Below are 13,021 nucleotides of genomic sequence, written 5' to 3'. Positions count from 1 at the left end.
ACTTTATTAAGACATGCCAATCCGCCACCTTTTCAGGGGCGGTACCAACGACATCAAAAGCCTGCCGGAAACACTTCACAGAAGGGAAACGACTCACCTGTGGAGGCTCAGGCAAGAACCACGCCACCATGGAGCCCGAGTTGCATGTCTTCCCCATGCTCTTCTACGTGCTGCTCCACTACGAACACCAATGATGGCGAAGACGACCACAGTGAGTACAGTCGCCTAGCACACAGGGGCGAGAGAAGGAAAAAGAGAGTGACACACACACGCAACACGCAACACACAACGCACCACCCCCAACACCATACACACAAACAGATGCAGTAACATAACATATTCACCTCGTACCCCTCATGAATAATGCAAGGACAACGCCAATAGATTAAAGTGAGTGTAATAAGATAAATATTGTAGGAATATGTGCATCAAAATAAAAAAGTATATACATATGTACAAATCAAGGGACATCACAATGTCCAAGGCCCCACCTCACTCCTGCAACAACATGGAGAGAACACTGCAGGGGCATCAGGTCGAAAATAGGCAGGCACCTCAGGAGGATGGTGCACGGGGGGGCATCTCAGCCAGAAGATGGTACAATGCCACTGGTCCTGGAGGGAGCAACATGCCCATTGATCTCTCCTGGGGAGTGCAAGGCCACAGTCTCCCGAGTGGATGACTTCTCCACTGGCTCTGGAGGGGGCAACATGCCCATTGCTCTCTCCTGGGGAGTGCAAGGTCACAGTCTCTCGAGTGGATGACTTCTCCACTGGTTCTGGAGGAGGCATTGTGTTCAGTGAGCTTCATCCTGGGGAGGATGGGGTGAGTGGATGGCTTCTCCACTGGTTCTGGAGGGGGCATTGTGCCCAGTGAGCCAGTGAGCCTCATCCTGAGGAGGATGGGGTGAGTGGGTGGCTTCTCCACTGATTCTGGAGGGGGCATCGTGCCGAGTGATGCAGATCTTGGGGAGTGCAAGGTCACAGTCTCTCAGCTGGGTGTCATGCCTATAGGATTTGCAGTGGCCAGGCCGCACAATAGCCCATGGATGCAGGACTACACACTGTCCGCCGGCGGAGACAGCTGTTCAGTTGTGGCTGTGGTGGTGGTGCTGCTGCTGCTGCTGGTAGTGGTGGGAGGAGGCTCCAGCCCATCCCATGCAGCCTCAGATGGTTGCCCTACCATGGTTGATGGTAGGGGCTCCAACTGAGTCCCAGCACCAGGCCCCTTGTCCTTACTGTCTGCCGGTGCAGGCCCCTTGCCCTTCCTGGAAGAAGCTGGGGATGGCTCCTTGCCCATTTTGGCAGCAGCTGGGGCTGGCTCCTTGCCCTTCCTTCCTGCAGCTGGGGCTGGCTCCTTGCCCTTCATACCTGCAGCTGGGGCTGGCTCCTTGCCCTTCCTTGAAGCACTTCGGGCAGGCACCCTTTCCGTCTTGCTGGCTGGTGGCCAGGATCCTTTCCCACCTGGAGTTGCTAGGGACACTACTGTGCCCGTGGACTAGGTGGCTGAGGTGCTTGCACAGGTTTTGACCACCCTGGCCTGACGTGAGAGACAGGAATGGGAGGGTAAAGGAAGAGGTCAATGGCGGAGAGAAAAAGCTTCTTAGGGACATTGGGGCGGGAAGAGGGAGAGGGTTTGGGAGTGAAGAAAGAGGGAGTGGTTGTAGGAGGTGTCAGTCTGCTGTGTTTGGGTGCAGGTACATGGACTGGATGCTGTTGTGAGGTGGATGGCTGTTGGGTGTCTGAGTGCTTGCGTTTGTGTAATTTGGGAGGAGGGGGCACAGACACAGTGGGAGAGGACACAGGGGACGTGCGCATGGATGTGGGGGTGGTGACTGCCAGTGAGGGGTGTGTACTGATAGGTGTACTGGTGATGTTGGTAATGGATGAGGATGTAGTGCATGCAGGTGTGAGTGGAGATGCTCCGAGGAGGGAGGTGGACGATGAGGATGAGGGGGCCACAGTGGAGGCAGTGGATGTTGGTATGTCTGCATCTGGATGGTGTTTGTGTGAGTGCCTGTGGGATGAAGTATGGTGCTTGTGTTTGCCATGTCCACTTGTGTGTTGTCTTGTGTGCATGCTTGTCTGCCTGTGTGCTTGGGATAGGTTGAGGTTGAGGGGAATGGGATTGGGTGGAGGAAGTTGGAGGGGGAGGGTGGAAACAGGGACAATGGCTACCATCAGAGAGGAGGCCAGAGCCTGGATTGATCTCTGTTGGGCTGCCAAGCCAGTGTAATGCCCTCCAGAAATGCACTGGTCTGTTGCATTTGGGCTGCCAGCCCCTGGATGGTATTCACAATAGTTGACTGCCCAACAGAGATGGATAGCAGGAGGTCAATAGCCTCCTCGCTCAGGGCAGCAGGGCTGACTGGGGCAGAGCCTGAGGTGCCTGGGACAAAGGAGATGCCCACCCGCCTGGGTGAGGGGGCACAGGGAACTCGCTGAGGGGCTGCTGGGAGGGCGGTGCTGGTACGGGGGTAGCGGCTGTACTTGTAGCTGGGGTGGGCACAGATGTGTCCACCACCACCAGGGAGCTTCCATCGGAGGAGGTATCTGTGTCTGAACTGTCCCCTCCAGTCTCTGCCGTGGTGCTCCCCTCGCCCTCTGTCCCACTGGTACCCTCACCGTAGGTGGATTCAGCCTCCTGGGTCCTGTGGGATGCAGCTCCGTCCATCGCCGGTGCTTCTGCTCCTCCCCAGATGATGCTAATGCAAATAAGGACAGGGTGACAAAACAAAAAGGGGGGGAGAGACAAAGGATACACTTGGTCAATGGCGGCACCAACACCACCGTTGGCATACACAACACACAGGGAACAGCCCTATGTACTGGGCAATGCACTACCAGTCACAATGCTAGTCACCAGCCCATGGATAGGAACACCTAACGCCAATTGCAGCATACCTGAGACCCACAGACCCCTGCCCAGTAGTGGATGCCTACCAGCTTGGTTGGAGGACCTTCAAATCAGAACCCTGCCCAACATGGGACCTACTCTGCAATGTCAGGCCTGGCCTAGGGGCACCCACAAGGCCCACCACTCCTATCCGGATACCCCCCCACCAGGTGTAATTTGTAATGAAGGACACTGTACTCACCCCCTTGTTGCTGCTATGAATCCCCCAAGCGCCCATCCAGCTCCGGATAGGCCACTGCCAGTAGGCAGGCCATCGGGGGTCAGGGTTCAACGGGCACCCCTTCCTCATTGGGAGGGCATCCCCAGCTGGGCCTCCGCCGTCTTCCGTGCCCACCAACGTATCAGGTCCTCCTACCATTTCCGACAGTGGGTGCTCCGCCTGCCGTAGACCCTGAGGGTCCACACGTCCTTGGCGATGGCACACCATGTACCCTTCTTTTGATGGGTGCTGACCTGCAGGGAAATACACACAGGGAAAAGTATTAGTCCGACTGTCCTGCCTATTACACTTATGGCCCACCATGCCACTTCCCATTCCCATTAGCACAGACATGGGCCAGCATACATGCTGCACGCTGCCCAGGGTCCATCCATCAACCCCCCCAGACAATGCCTTCACACACAGCACTCCATGCATTCATGGCCCATGCATCATACTCATGATGTACTCACCTGTTGGTCTGGAGGTCCATACAGCAATCAGTACTGGGATAGGACCCCATCCACCAGCCTCTCCAACTACGCCGAGGTGAAGGCAGGGGCCCTTTCCCCTGTCACACGAGCCATGGTTGGTTCCAGACACAGGTCACAGCAGCACATGCAGTGTAGGTCCTCTCCTGTTGAAGGTCAGGTAGTAAGTGAGTGAAGAGATAGAAAATGGTGGTCACGGCTGCGCTGGTGCGTACCGTCACCGCCGCCGTACATCACCATTGGCCACTGTCCCCCAGAGGGGCCAATAGTAACCAATGAGGAGTTGCACGGCTGTTCCCGGCCGCCTCCCGCCACGGCGCACAACGTCAGCAGAATTACCTCACTTCCACCTGTCCGTCCACACAGGACAGGCGGACGCCATTTCAGGCGGGGGCAGCCGTATGGATTCATGCTGTGTCACAGGAGAAAAAGGCACATACTGGACAATTCACACTGACCCATTACAAGTTTACTGATTGAAAAATACTGTTGTGGCTCCAGTGTTCCGTTTGTGACAGCCTCCTCCCTTAGATACCTACCGCTGCGGACAACCAATGAGGAGTTGCACAGCAGTTCTTGACCGCCTCCCGCAACGGCGCACAAAGTCAGCGGAATTACCTCACTTCCACCTGTCCCTCCATACTGGACAGGCAGATGCCATTTCAGGGGGGAGTGCAGGCCATGGATCCTAGCTGTGTCACATTACACAAATTCACATTTTGGACCTATCACACCTAAACAATCATAATATTCATAGAACTGTAGTGGTTGCTATGTACAGATAATGACCAGCTGATCACTCTTTTGCCACATAGATTGCAACCACTGCAGATGAATAGGAGATGGTTACATCCCCCCATGTACAGACCCCTGGTGGACTTGGCAATAATGGAGGACAGCCACATTATTCTCACCTATAGACTTGACAAGGCCACAATCACAGAGCTGTGTGCTGAATTGGAGCCTGACCTAATATCTGCTATTGTCACCCCATCGGGATCCCCCCTCTTGTGCAACTGCTATCTGTGCTCCATTTCCTGGCAACTGGTTCTTTCCAAGTGACAGTGGGCTTGGCAGCAGGACTGTCACAGCCAATGTTCTCAATAGTGCTGACCAGATTGTTAGCTGTCCTGATTAAACACATGTGCAACTTCATTGTTTTCCCCCAGGTGGAGGATTTGGCCACAGTGAAAGCTGACTTCTATGCAATGGGACATATCCCCAACATCATTGGGGCAATTAATGGAACACATATTGCATTTGCCCCCCCCCATCCTGGCAGAATGAACAGGTCTTCAGAAATCCAAAGAGTTTTCACTCCATGATTGTCCAGATGGTGTGTGTGGCGGACCAGTACATCTCCCACGTCAATGCTAAATATCCTGGGCCTGTGCATGATGCCTTTATGTTGAGGAATAGCAGTATCCCAAATGTGATGTCCCAACTCCAGAGGCACACGGTGTGGCTAATAGGTGAGCCCTGGTTTCCACCCAGTGGATGTTGGTGTATAGGTATGTTGGGGCCCTAAGGGTGAGTGTTTGGCTAACAGTTGCTCCTCTATATTTGCAGGTGACTCTGGTTACCCCAACCTCTTATGGCTACTGACCCTTGTGCGGAATCCCAGGATAAGGGCAGAGAAACGTTACCATGAGGCACATGGGCAAACAAGAAGGATAATAGAAAGGATATTCGGCCTCCTGAATGCCAGGTTTTGTTGCCCCCATCTAACTGGTGGATCCCCATGCTACTCACCCAAGAAGGTCTGCCAGGTCATCATGGCATGCTGTATATTGCACAACCTTGCCTAGCGCCGCCATGTGCCTTTTCTGCAGGAGGAGGAGGCTGGAGATGGCCGTGTGGCAGCAGTGGACCCTGTGGACAGTGGGGATGAGGAGGCAGAGCATGAGGACAACAGAAGTGCAGTCATTGTCAATACTTCCAATGACACACAGGTAAGACAGTGTTATTTCACATTTCATTTACAGTTTGATGTGTAACATTGTCACTGGCAGGCTGTGAATTCCTACTTCTATGCCCACTCACTGTACCCTTTGGCAGATGTTGGTGCCCCACTATTGGTCCTGGTATGTGATGGCATGCAGGTAAGGGGGTAGTAGTAGTATAGAGTTGACTTACCAGAGTCCATTCCTCCTGCTACTCCTGCCAGGCCCCCAGGATGTATGATTGCAAAGACTTGCTCCTCCCATGTTGTTAGTTGTGGGGAAGAGGTGGGGTTCCACTGCCAGTCCTCTGTACAGCGAGTTGGTGTCTTGCTGCAATGGAACGTACCTTCCACCGTAGGTCGTTCCACCTCTTCCTGATATCATCCCTTGTTCTGGGGTGCTGTCCCACGGCGTTGACCCTGTCCACGATTCTCCGCCATAGCTCCATCTTCCTAGCAATGGATATCTGCTGCACCTGTGATCCAAATAGCTGTGGCTCTACCCGGATGATTTCCTCCACCATAACCCTCAGCTCCCCCTCAGAGAATCTGGGGTGTTGTTGTGGTGCTATGAGTGCAGTGTGAGTGGTGTGTGTGATGGTGTGTAGGGTGATGTGTTGGGGTGTGTGTTGTAAGGTGCGTGGGCGGTGTATAGGTGATGGTGGTGTGTGGGTCTGGTCTTGTCAGTAGTCATGATGTCAGTCTGTTGGCAATGGTTAGTAGTCGTAAAGGTTTGTGGGTACTGTGGGTGTGTGTATTATAGTGGTGTGTGTGTGTGGTGTGTGTATGTGTGTCAGGTGTGTGTAGTTTGATTGTCCAATGTGGTGCTGTTTTGTTAGTGTGTGTGTATTTTCAGCGCAGCGGTATGTACCATCAATGATTTACCGCCATTGAATGTCCGCTGTGGTGATTTGTGTATCATAATGTGATGGGCGTTGTTCATTTGGCGTAACGGTGTGGTTTTACTACCGCCACTTTATCACTGACCTTCGGGCTGGCGGATTTGTGTGTGTGTCTGACTAGTGACGGATTGTTGTGTGTGTGGCAGTGGTATGTTAGCGGCAGTCGGTATGGCGGTAAGTGGAATTTACCGCCAATGTCATAATGAGGGCCAATATGTGCTATATGGGACTTCAATGCCAAAAGGCTGGCACAAGCATACTGGAGGTAATTTTTGGTATGGACACCCATGGCTAAATGCTGGCACTAACACATTATAGGGGATTCTTGACATAAAGGATGACAGCTGTGGCATATAGGAGGGGACAAACGTGACAAAATGCTCACCTTATCATACTAGAGGTACATTTCATCATAAGGGGTACCCATGGTGCATGGATAACATTGATTGCAAAATTCCGGGACTGGCATAGTGTATGTAATTGTTGGTATAAGGTGGCACCTATGGCATATAGGGGGAATCTATGGCAAAATGCTGGCACAGTGAAGTTTATTTTAGGCATATGGGAGCAGCAATTGCACATTTTGAAAAAAAAGAGGGCCATCACCTGTGAAACAGGAAGTTTCATTGGTTTGGCACATCATGAAAGGTCTTATGTATTTAACGACTCCCCTTTCATAGCCCATGGCTTTTTTACAGATTTATTTGAAATGTTTGCTTTAAAATGCACTATTTGTCCTCTTTTATTCGACATTTTCATGTGGAGATCACCCCTTACCACCGAACCTTGTCAAATGAATCTGGGGCCAGATGCGGGAAACGATTTGCGAGTCGCAAACGGCAACAATTGCCGTTTGCGACTTGCAAATCGCATTTTCCTATGCAGAAATGCATATTGCGAGTCGGGACCGACTCGCAATATGCATTTCAGAATCGCAAATAGGAAGGGGTATTCCCTTCCTATTTGCGATTCGGAGTGGTATGCAATACCATTTGCGACTGCATATGCGGTCGCAAATGGTGTCGCAGTTACCATCCACTTCAAGTGGATGGTAACCCACTCGCAAATTGGAAGGGGTCCCCATGGGACCCCTTCCACTTTGTGAATGGACCCAAAACAATTTTTTCAGGGCAGGTAGTGGTCCAAGGGACCACTGCCTGCCCTGAAAAAATACCGAAACTAAAGGTTTCAGTTTTTTTTTAAAGTCCAGCTCGTTTTCCTTTAAGGAAAACGGGCTACACTTAAAAAAAAAAACTGCTTTATTTAAAAGCAGTCACGAACATGGAGGTCTGCTGACTACAGCAGGCCTCCATGTTCGAGAGTGCCTATAGTCGGTATGGGGCCGCAATTTGCTACCCACCTCATTAATATTAATGAGGTGGGTCTCTGAGACCCCATACCAACTCGCAGATGGTGTCTGAGACGGTGTCTGCATTGCAAATTGCGACTTGAAATTTGCGAGTCGGAAGGACTCGCAAATTGCAAGTCTCAATTTGCAATTTTCCTACATCTGGCCCCTGGTTCTTTCGCTTTGCTCAGTATAGTTTAGGTCAAGTATTATATTTCACCTCACCACTTTCAAAGATTATGACAGCACCCTAACATAGGTGTGTCCAAAAGTGACGTTTCTGTTGTAGTTTTATATTAATGACACAGTTTACTGTAACTTTAAGGATATTATTTATTGTATTGTCATCTGGGTCAAAGGTCATAAGATGTCACGTCCTTGGATGTCAATAAGGCAAAGGGTGTGTGTTGTCACTTCCGCTATCCCTGGCATTTTGGTGAATCGAATTCCATGAGCAGAATACAAACTGAAATATTTAAATTATGCTCTTTTGATCACCCCGACAGACACTTTCAAGATTGCAGCCAGTCTCTTTCTATAGACGTCGTCACGTTCTGAACTAGCAAGATAAAATGAAATAGGACATCCTAACAGTCAAAGAAGGGAAACCTAGCTGAGTTGAAGAGGTACTATTGTGGACCAAATTATTCCTTAAATAAATAGATTGTAATAAGGAATGTTCTCCTACTGCTAGAAATGCTTCTTCCCGAAGTGCTTTTCTTTATTCCAATGAATTTTTAATTCTATGTCCAGTTTGCTGAACAGTGAAAAAAATGAAACTCTGGGGTAATAATTTTTGAACTTATCATTCAATATCATTAGACTAATAAGTTATGTAGACTTTTTCTCTAGATGTGTGTGGTCCTGACCATGCCTAATCAGCCCCCACAACGCAGGCTACCTTCACAGATGCTATGAGAAGTGCACACTTGAAGACTTCTGGTGTATGAAAATTAAAGACAGAAGATTGGTTTTTAAAAGAGGTTGAATTGTTTTTTTCTTCTAATACCACCTATGGGGTGGCCATCTTTGAGGTCTTGGCTCCCATCAGAGGTGCACTATTTTGCAATTTAATCAATTTCTCCTTGATTTCTAGTTTGGTTCCTATCCCCTTGATTACTTAAAAGAACCTGGTTGTGAGACAGCTATTTGTTGGAACTATTGCCCATCACTGTAATTTTCTTAATTCAAAGATAACATCATACTGAGCCTAGACTAGTTTGCAACCCTGGCATAACATAGCATAGTCATTTTGGATGAATTTCATATGATTCGAGATGCAGAAGGTCGAACTGGTCTGTTATGAAATACAACCCTGGGGTTCAGTGCGGCTGACTTCTGTATCCTGATCAGCTGTCAAAGCGCAGCCAGTCTCAGGGCCCAGTTATGGATGGTTCCAGTTCTAGACTCATAATGGGGCACACATTTTCACTGCACTTCTTATAGAACTGGGGAACTGAACCTGAAGAGTGGGGTACAGCAGGGTTCTGCCTCCCCCCCCTCCCCCATATGTTCAACCTTTGCTGTAGTTAGTATGGTTGTTTGGTTTCATATGATGATGATAGCCAATTAATTTGGTTAGTCTTCAGCTAACTCTACTGGGACTTTGTGGGACTGTGTGGTTACAATGAACAACTGGAGGGCTGCTAACATCCTGAAACGGAATGGTGACAAAACTGAAATCCTTGTGATCGGCAATGGCACTGTCTGCTTGTCAGCCAATTGCTGACTCGATCGGCTCGGGCCACTGCTAGTGTCAACAACCTTGCTTAGAAATGTGACTTTTTCTATCAGGATCTTGCTTTCTGTGAGAAGGTGCAAAAAGTCTGGTGCTCTGTTTTCTAGCCGTTCTTCTAAGAAAAGGTGCTGCCATTCCTATTCTCCACTATTAATTCCACCGTGGTAGGGACCTGTGTGTTTTCAAACTAGGATTATTGTGACTGCATCTACTCAGGGACTCATTCCAAAAACGTAGCCAGGCAATACATGCACATTGCACAAATGAAACACTTTTGCCTGTGTGTTCACATTTCCACTGCCGATCAGCCTCTCTCTGGCTACCAGTTAAACAAGATGTGGATTTCAAGACAGTCAACTTGGTGCGTAGGACCTATGACAGAATAAAGCCGATTTCTGGTTAATCTGTTGAGGGCGTATGTTCCTAAAAATTCATTTAGTTTAGAGATTCCATTTCTGCTCAGGACCCCTCACTTTAAGCAGAGTTGATAAGATTGCAGGTCAGTCAGTTTTCTGGGTTCTAAGCTGTTGCCTCTTTACCTGTGCTGCATCTCACAGTTTAAACAATTTCTAAAATCTAAAGAAATTTAATATTTGGATACGTTTTCCCCTCTTACCACCTTTTTGTGCTCACAAGGGAATAAAATTCATTAAATAGAAGATGTGACAAAATTCCTCTCAACTTGGTTAGGTTGTTAGGGCTAGAGGGCTTAAAGGAGCAATGATTCTCCTGTGATAGGCAACAATGGCATAACTTAGGCCCTCAGCAAAAGTGAAAGGTGGTGGGCCATTGAGAGTGGCCCACTCCATGTTCGTTTCAGGCGGGCCTCAAATTTTGAAAGGAATAACTGTGATTGCAGAGATGCAAAGACTGCACTCATTAAGACTATACAAAATAAGGGAAAGAATACCATTATTGAATGTTGACAGAAGTACAAAAACATCATTGAAACCCTCAAACACAACTGGGAAAAAAATATTGGAATATTTTTTAGAGACGGCCAAGACAAAAGAGAGTAGAGGGTTCTGGCACCTAGAGGCACATGGAGAGTGCAAGGACATACAATCAGGGGAGTGGGTAGAACATTTTCCAGCACTTTATTCGAAATCTCCTGGTGAATGTAGCATTGAAGATATTTCGCCCAAAGTATCAAAATAAAATGAAGGGGACAGTAGAGAGAGGGAGGTGTTTAAAAGGAAGAAACTTTAAGTGCAATACGGGCCTAAAAATCTCGAAAACGCCCTGGCCTTGACTAGATTCCTTCAGATCTGTATTGTTCAGAATGATTAATATGAGGACCATACCTAAACAAATTATCTAAAGCTATAGCTGCAGGAGCCCCAATCTCAAGCTCTTGGAAAGAAGCAGAAAATATGCCGATTTTTAAGAAGGGAACTAGAAATAACCCGCCCAATTACTCTCCCATAAGCCATGTTGATAACATACAAAAGACTTATAGTAAGTACATTCTTACAAGACTTTGGGAGTGAATCTCTGAACACAAGGTGCTTACCTGCTTTTAAGCTGGTTCTAAAGCAAACACTTACACGTTAGACCTGATACTATGCTTTCTCACCATAAATTGGAAAACAGCAGACATAGATTGAGGCAGTCTGTATGTTTCTCTTGTAGACTTCCAGGCTGCAATCAACCTATTTCCGAGGGGGAAGCTGTGGAGAGTATTAGATACAATGGCTGTTCAAACTAGCCTCCTGCACTTGATTAAACAGCTATATGGATACCTTTGCCAAGGTCAGGTGGGGCTTAAATGGGTAAAAGCACAGAGGATATCCAAAGCAGCAGAGGAGTCTGCCATAGCTGTGCTTTGACACCTACCATTTCTCACTGTTTATGAATGGTTGTATTATATATTTGATAGATTGTGAAAACCATTCACCAACATTTGCTGTCTCAGAGGTTCTAGGTCTATTATTTGCTGATGACACCTTTTCCTCTCAAAAACCCCAAAGGGCTTAGGTATCCTCCTGGAGTGATTCAATCCTTTTTGCAAGAGGCATTGGCTGGAAATAAATTTAGCCAAACCCAAATATATGGTGCTTAACTTCTGAAGAAGAGCAAAGGGTAGTGTATTTCCGGAATGTAAAGTTTCAGCAAGGTTAGCCACATTTTACTACCTAGGGGTGAGACATACAGATTCTCATAATTGGAAAGGCCAAATTGAGAAAAGCTCTCTAATCTTGAAAACCTTGCCTCAGCAATTATTAAATTTGCTAGCCGAGCCTCAACTTGCCATATATCTCCGCCTGTTGAGGTCTACAAGGCACAAGCCCTGTACAGTGCAAAACTGTGGGGCAGCTGTAAGCTGGAGACACTTGAAAAAGGATAGAAACCTTTTATTAGATCATTGCTGCAACTTCCAACAGTTGCACCACTGATCCATTTAACATCATTTACAAATATAGCCTATTTAAAGCCAAAAAACAGAGAATGCCTTTGAGATTTACTAGGTAAATATTTGTCTCATATGATCCCCTGGTTGTGTTTTATAATGACATGGCTGGGTAGACCAGGGATGAGTGAATATTGGCTACCTCTCGCCTCTTTTCCAGCAAATACATCTAAAATTGGGAAACTGCAATACTGGAATACTGTCACAATTACCTGACTCACTGAACTTCAGTTGAGTAGACTTTCTGATTATATTTATGGATTATATTAACCCCATGCACAACAGCCCTGTTTATAAAATTTAGATTAGGGATACTCCCACTTGCTACTTTCACTTGCACATGGGCTAAAGGTATTAAACCAAATACGCCCTACCATATGGGGTGTCAGGCTGTAGAGAAAGAAGAGCACCTGTTATTTCTTTTGTAGCGCCTACACGCAAAACAATGTGTGCTTTGGATTATTCCACTTTACCGAATACTGGGAAACGGAAGTTGCATTGTTTTCTCTGTTTCAAAATGTTGGCAATCAATCAGGCATATTAGGCAAACAAAAAGGGTGAGGCTGCTATAACATGATTTTTAGAAAGACTACAAACGATCAGTGCACTTTAGACATTAACAGTTCAATGGACTTTGTTACTCTTTTTTATTATGTACATGTTGGTAGAAAAAGATGCATGTTTCTTGCAAATAAGCAGATTGTTAGAGGCTTTTATTTAGCATGAGTAAATTAAAGTGAAATAGTCATTTGTAAACTAGTGCAGACTTGACTAATATCCCTGCTAAATTCGGGAACATCACTTTATATTTTCCAACTACTCCTGACTAGCACAGCATACCTTGTTTGAGGTTTTGCCGCCTGGTAAGAGTTTTGTGTACCTTATTTGTCTTTCTGTGTTTTATGTAATATTCTTGTATGAGAACGACGATTTTCAGCAAGTTTTCATATTGTATTTTGTATTTTTATGAACTGTTAATATTTAACAATTTTTTTAATGTTTTATGCGTACTGTACTGGTTAAGACCAACTGAAATAAAGCAATTTGAACTGAATTTGTAGCTTTCTTCCCATAC

The sequence above is a fragment of the Pleurodeles waltl genome, chromosome 4_2 (assembly GCF_031143425.1).
Source record: "Pleurodeles waltl isolate 20211129_DDA chromosome 4_2, aPleWal1.hap1.20221129, whole genome shotgun sequence".
Classification (NCBI taxonomy): domain Eukaryota; kingdom Metazoa; phylum Chordata; class Amphibia; order Caudata; family Salamandridae; genus Pleurodeles; species Pleurodeles waltl.
Note: the sequence above shows the minus strand (reverse complement) of the source record.